This window comes from Manis javanica, chromosome 1, assembly GCF_040802235.1.
Source record: "Manis javanica isolate MJ-LG chromosome 1, MJ_LKY, whole genome shotgun sequence".
In the NCBI taxonomy this organism is placed as follows: domain Eukaryota; kingdom Metazoa; phylum Chordata; class Mammalia; order Pholidota; family Manidae; genus Manis; species Manis javanica.
In genome coordinates this window covers 75,698,477-75,704,476 of record NC_133156.1, presented here as the reverse complement: position 1 = coordinate 75,704,476, position 6,000 = coordinate 75,698,477, and the positions used below count along the sequence as shown (strand labels likewise).

General features: G+C 38.8%; 1 long non-coding RNA gene across 6 annotated transcripts in view; it reads right to left on the bottom strand.

Annotated features, from left to right (window-relative positions):
* Positions 1 to 354: 354 nt before the first annotated feature.
* Positions 355 to 6,000, bottom strand: part of LOC108405769 (uncharacterized) — an 18,180-nt gene continuing 12,534 nt past the window's right edge. For 5 of the 6 annotated variants that reach the window (XR_005059612.2, XR_005059609.2, XR_012130143.1 and 2 more), the window contains 4 exons: positions 5,135 to 5,333; positions 3,319 to 3,561; positions 2,205 to 2,282; positions 355 to 701 (listed from right to left, as the gene is read on the bottom strand). This is a non-coding gene — a long non-coding RNA (uncharacterized lncRNA). The remainder of the gene's footprint in view (positions 702 to 2,204; positions 2,283 to 3,318; positions 3,562 to 5,134; positions 5,334 to 6,000) is intronic. The other variant, XR_005059611.2, reaches the window with a different exon arrangement.

Sequence of the window (6,000 nt, the reverse complement as noted above, 5' to 3'; positions counted from 1 at the left end):
AAATAATAGGCAAATTTCATTTATAGAGCCAGTGAATGCTCTCTCAGAGCTTTGTTTTGTTCATGATGTACCCCAAAATCTTAAATAGTGCTTGACACATTGTAAGCACTCAACACATACGTGTTGGACAATTCATCATATGAGTCAGGCATGGAGAGAATGGATACAAGATTTACAAAAGATATCTTCATTAAGCCTGGCTTATCTTCCTCCAAAATTTTTTCAAAAACTGTTACAGAATCACAGGTTTTTCTTCTCTCCTTAATACTCCCTACTCTGCTGAGGATGCTATGGTATGCAGTTTAGTAAGAACAAGTCAGGTCAAAGACAGGACACAGTTGTTTTCATGAACCCAAACCTGGGTTTTTGCATTATTTTTATTCATTAATAACACTGCTTCCTTATTTTGTATCAAGCAATGTGGTAGGCATTGGAGATGCTAAGGTACATGAAACACATCTTTCCCTTATGTAGCAGTATATTAACTGACAATCACAGCACAGTGTCATATGTGCTTTATCAGGGGTTCTAGTCAGAGGGTCAGGATGCTGAAGAACATCTGACACCTTTGGGAGACTGAGGAGGGTAGGGAATTAGGAAAAGTTCATCAAAAGAGGCTGTCTTGATGGCTGAGTTGAGATGGGGGTGAGGAAGGGTGACCCATCAGGTAGAGAAGGGTGTTTGAGGCAATTGGAAATAGCCTGTGTAAAAGAGAACACATGGTTAAGGAATGACAATATCTAGCATTAGGATGCCCCTGGGGCCTGACCTGATGGGATACACGGCCAGAGAAACCCAGTCTGAAGTTGGGGAAAAGGTCTGCATGTTATGTTGACAAAGTAAAAAGTAGCCTTTGAAAGATTTAATCAGAGTTGTAATATGATCATATTTGGATTTTGTAAAGGTCTTTCCAAGGATGATATGAAGGAAAAATTAATTGGAAGAGGGGAATGTCTAGAGGCAGGGATCAAGGCAGAAGCTCACAGAGACCTTGAAATATGACCTGTAATGTTCTATCACTTAGAATGCTCTTAACTGAGATAATTAAAGCCAGCTGCATCAGATTTTGTTATCCGCAGTTGAGAGCACCCTAACAGAAAAACTGACTCTGTAAGCTTAAATTTATTATCTCACATGGTGAGAAGTCCTTTAGTAGCACTGTTCCAGGTTCAGTAATTGAATAAATTTATAACTTCATAATTAGGGACCTAGATATCTTTTCGTCTTTCTGTTTGGCCATCCTGAATTGGCAGACTTGATAATAAAGTCAGTTCCCCTTGAGGTCACAAAGCGGCTGCTGCAGTTCCATGCATCACACTGAAACATGACAATGTCCATAAGATTTTCTCTTTTTTTCAGTCTTTATAAGAATAAAGAAGCATTTCTCAAAAGTCCTAGCAGACTTTTCCACATGGCTCATTGGCCAGAACTATCATATATTCATATCTAGACCTATCATAGCAAAGGAAATGGGGCCCATGATTAGCTTAGACCTGGAATTGAAGATATGAGTTGCACAGAGAAGGGGTGAAAAAGATAAGACTATCATTTTTTCTTTTAGGAAAGAAATAAGGGGAAATGCTTGTTGGGAGAGCAAGACTAAACCTTCATACAACTGCCAAAATTTTGGAGATTAATTTTTATAATCTATTAGAGATTTTTGGCTGATTGCAAGCTAGAAATTTTGAGAAAGCTCCATCTGAGTCAAAAATACAGAATGCCAATTCAAGTAGCTAATTTGAAGTCAAATTAAACTGCATTTTCCCTAGATTTTGTGGAAGATTTAGTTAAGCCCAATTCATACTAAAATGATTCTCTTCTTTAAAGAACTTTCTTTACTTCTAACTAAATCTGAAACTTGAAGGTAGACCTAGGTGATGTGGTTCCCATCCCTGGTAGCATTTGTAAGGTTAAGAATTTGAAGCATCCCCTCAGAATGGTTAGCATTGATCTCAGGAATCTACATTACTAAATACAACTCAGAGATTCAGTTCTGTCCCAATCAAGGAAGCCCCCAAAGGTTATTCTAAATTTAGAGTCTTGCTGGAGTGGGACATACCATTCAACTTACACAGCAAAAGTAACTGAGCAGTTGACACTGACCTTGATCTCTTTTTTAGGTATCACCTAAATAGGATATGACTATTTAGAGAAACCAGACCACATACTTGATGTTTAGGAGGAATCAAATAACATCTCCTTACCCACTGTCCATTTCTCTTGGAGTGAGATCTTAACAAGGCTTCTGCACACAGGCCTGGCCTGCAGGACTCTGGGAGACACTATTCATACAGACGACAATATAAAGATCACCACCAGAACTTTAAAGACTAAACAAAGACTTCTATATACATAACTAATATCTTTAAAATAATTAATATTACCTTTTGAAAAGAACTAGCCACATGGTAACATATAGTTAACATAAGTAAATATGACGTATTATATAATTTGAAGCAGAAAAAATATGCAGAAAACAGCTGGGAGTATAACTAAGACCACAACTAGTGACTAGCTATAAATCATTTACTAAAAATAGAATAGTCTAGCTCATTTATGGAAGAGGAGATAAGATTTTTTTATGCTACTTCCTAGGAAACATGACAGTAAGTAGAAATTTTGAGGAGTTGCCTTGCCATTCCTAAAAGTTTGACTTGATCAAAAGGAAAATATTATAATAAATGAATAATCTAATTAAACAGAAGTTTGCCAAGCTGACAGGTAATATAATTTAATAAAAAGAGAGTCTTTAGAGCATAAATACTTGAACAAGCCTAAGGACTTGAATTTTATCTCTACCGTTTAGTAGCTGTGTGACTATAGGCTGTTCACTCAATCTTTCTGAGTCTTCATTTTCTCACCCCCGAAAATGTTATTTATATTATCTACTGCAAAGGACTAATGCATGTAAAATACTTGATTGATTGGGGTACTGTCAAAGTGTCTTTTTAGATTCATCCTAGAAATCAGTATGTGATAGCTATTGTTCTTTTCCAACACTGGGCTATGAGGGATAAAATCCAGTTCAGTAATATTACATGAAGGGAAACAAGAGATCTTGGGGAAATCTGTGGAACATCGGTGTAACAATGGTGGTACACACGGATAGGGAAATTGGGCCTTACAGAAGGTATGGTGTCCACAATAATTGTTGATTGCCTTCCTGGTGGTTTTCCCCTTACTGACTGGCATTATCGGATTCTAATTATATCTATGCCTCTTACAAACAGTTAAGTGCTCTGAGGATGTTGAACTCTCTCCTACTCAGAGACTGGGCCTTGATTCGTCTAAGCACATCAAAGTAATTAACCCCCTTACCAACAGGTCCTGTTCAGAAATGATCATGTGATCCAGTTGAGAACAATAAGATGTGGGAGGTGGTGCTGCTGAAACATCTAGGAAGAAAGTCCTAAATTCTTCTGACGGCCATGGGAGCCGAGATGCTCTCTCCATCTCTCCACTGAAGGTAAACGAGGGAGCAGTTAGTGCTGCTGGCTGCTGGCTGCTGGCAGCCTACCCCAGATCATGAGAGGCTGATAACACCACAGGATGAAGCTAACACTGTGGATACAGGAGAGCGGAGGGATGAAAAGAATGTAGATCCTTAATGACCTCACTGAGCTGTCAGATCAAACAGTACTGAGGCAGGCTTATTGGATGTCATGTTAAATAAACCAATACAGTTTCTTATAGCTTAAAAATCCAGTTTAGCTGGATTTTCTGTTATACATAACATCCAGTAGCCTCTAATTGAAGAAGTTTGGCAAGAAGAAGAGTCTCATTTAGCTTACTGCATGCTCTTTATCAAAGAAATAGGAACATCCCAAGTGTACTTCTAGTTATCCATCATATACTATGTATTAAGGGACTGCACACAGGCCTTAATAGTGGGGAAAATGGAAGCATAGTGGGGAAAATGGAAGAAAACCAAAGATGTAATTCTTGTATTTTAAAAACTTGTATTCTATGAAGAAAATAACTGTTATGGTAAGAACTTTGTTGAGAAATCTCAGCCTGCAATAATTAATGTTACAGGACATTATTTGCCATTGGTAGTTTTATAGATTTACTCATTCATGCATTTAAGTGCAAAGTACTATATGATCTTTCTTATATACATAGATATATATCACACCACAGATTAAAATTTTTGCTTTTGGGTGGGTACTAAAGACCAACTATTATTGTATTTTCTATGTCTAGACTGGAAATGACAAGCATAAAATGCACTGAGGTAGATTATTATAAAATGGCCCCCAGAGAATCACTCTTCTTGATCTCCACCACTTCAATCATCTTTTCCCACAGAGAGTCTGGGGTTGGCCATGTGACCTGCTTTGGCAGTAGACATCAGCAGATCTTTCACAAGCAGGGCCTTTATAAGCATTTATGCATAAGGCTTGCCCTCCCGGAAAAGCTGACCTGAGACAACTATTCCATGAAAAAGCCAAAAACGAAAGATCACATGGAGAGGGAGGCCCAGCTACTCAGCCATTGCAGCTGGGCCCAGTTCCCAGCTGACCTTCCAGCCAAAGGCACCCATGTGAGTGAACCCAGGGAAAACCAACAGAGGATCTGCCAAGCTAACCCACAGATTTGTGAGAAATAATAAACCAGTCATTAAGTTTTGGATGGTGGTTTGGCAGCAATAGCTAACTGAATCATGTAAAATGGTGTTAGATGATTAACACTGGGAGTCAAAAGATCTAGATGTCAGAAGATCTGGATTCTAGTCCACAACCATGTGTCACACTGGGACAGTTAACTGACCACCACATAATCTGATGAGACTTCACATCAACTTGAAATGAGAGAACTCCAAGAGGAAGGTCAAGCACAGGAGATAACGTTTGGGCACCCAACTCTATCTGCTTTTCCATGTGGTGAAATCTCCTGCTATGGCCAAACTCTGGAGCTGCAGCATGGTTTTGTTAAGTAAGGTACTATTGTCTGCCTTACAAAATGCCCATTAGATAAATAATGGGAACCACAGTCATAATAATAACTAAATTTATTAAATGATTTCTTTGGTGTTTGGCACTTTATCAGCATTAATTCATTGAATCCTCACAAAAACAGAAAGGACTCTATCTCCATTCCACAAATACGGAAATAGAGGCCAGAGGTAACTTACCTATAGGGTCAAACAGCCAGTGGGTGCAGAGCTGTGGCGCCTTGTAGTTGTTGCTGTCATTGGAACAATAATAGCCAAGAAGTCCTTCTGACCCTAGAATACAGGTCTGGGTTTACAGATAATTTTGTCTGCTGGAGCCTCAGCTTGGACATTCACTAGTGAGAGGTGGGAAGGAATGTGTTCCATAAACAGTGGCTATCTGAAAAGTGAAATGCATTTTAGAAAACCAGTATACAGTTATGTCAGTTTCATCGTTTCAGCTTCCAAACTATCCAAGTAAAAAATTCACTTTCTATGAATGGAGGAGACTGCCAGCCATTCACCAAAATTCATTCTCCCCCTTATTTGGCCATTCAGCCAGAGACTGCATTTCCCAGCCTCCTTTGCAGCTATTTACAGCTATGTGATAATGTGCTGAGCAAAAGGGACATGTGTGGCTTCCAGACTTGGGCCATAAGACATAGGACCTGGGCTCCTCCATGTTCTCTTTTCCCTTCGTATTGGCTAGAAATATGATGTGACACTCACATGATATGACAATGATCAGGTTCAGCCATGCAAATGAAGACAATATTCTAGATGGTGACAGAGCAAGATGAAAAGAATATGGGTTCCTTTAGAATCTTGTGGGGGCACAGACTGCCTAAACTGCTCAGAAAATTGTGTGAGACAGAAATAAATTTGTCTTCTTTATGCCACTAAATTTTAGGAATCTCATTATATAGCAAGATTAGTCTTTACCTGAATTAATATTTTGAGGTTCTATTAAATTACATCAGGGGATAGTTTTGCTCCACAGTTTTCTGTTCCAGGAGCCCTCTGTATTTTCAGAGGAGGTTGGTGTGAATTAAGGTGGACCCATGTCT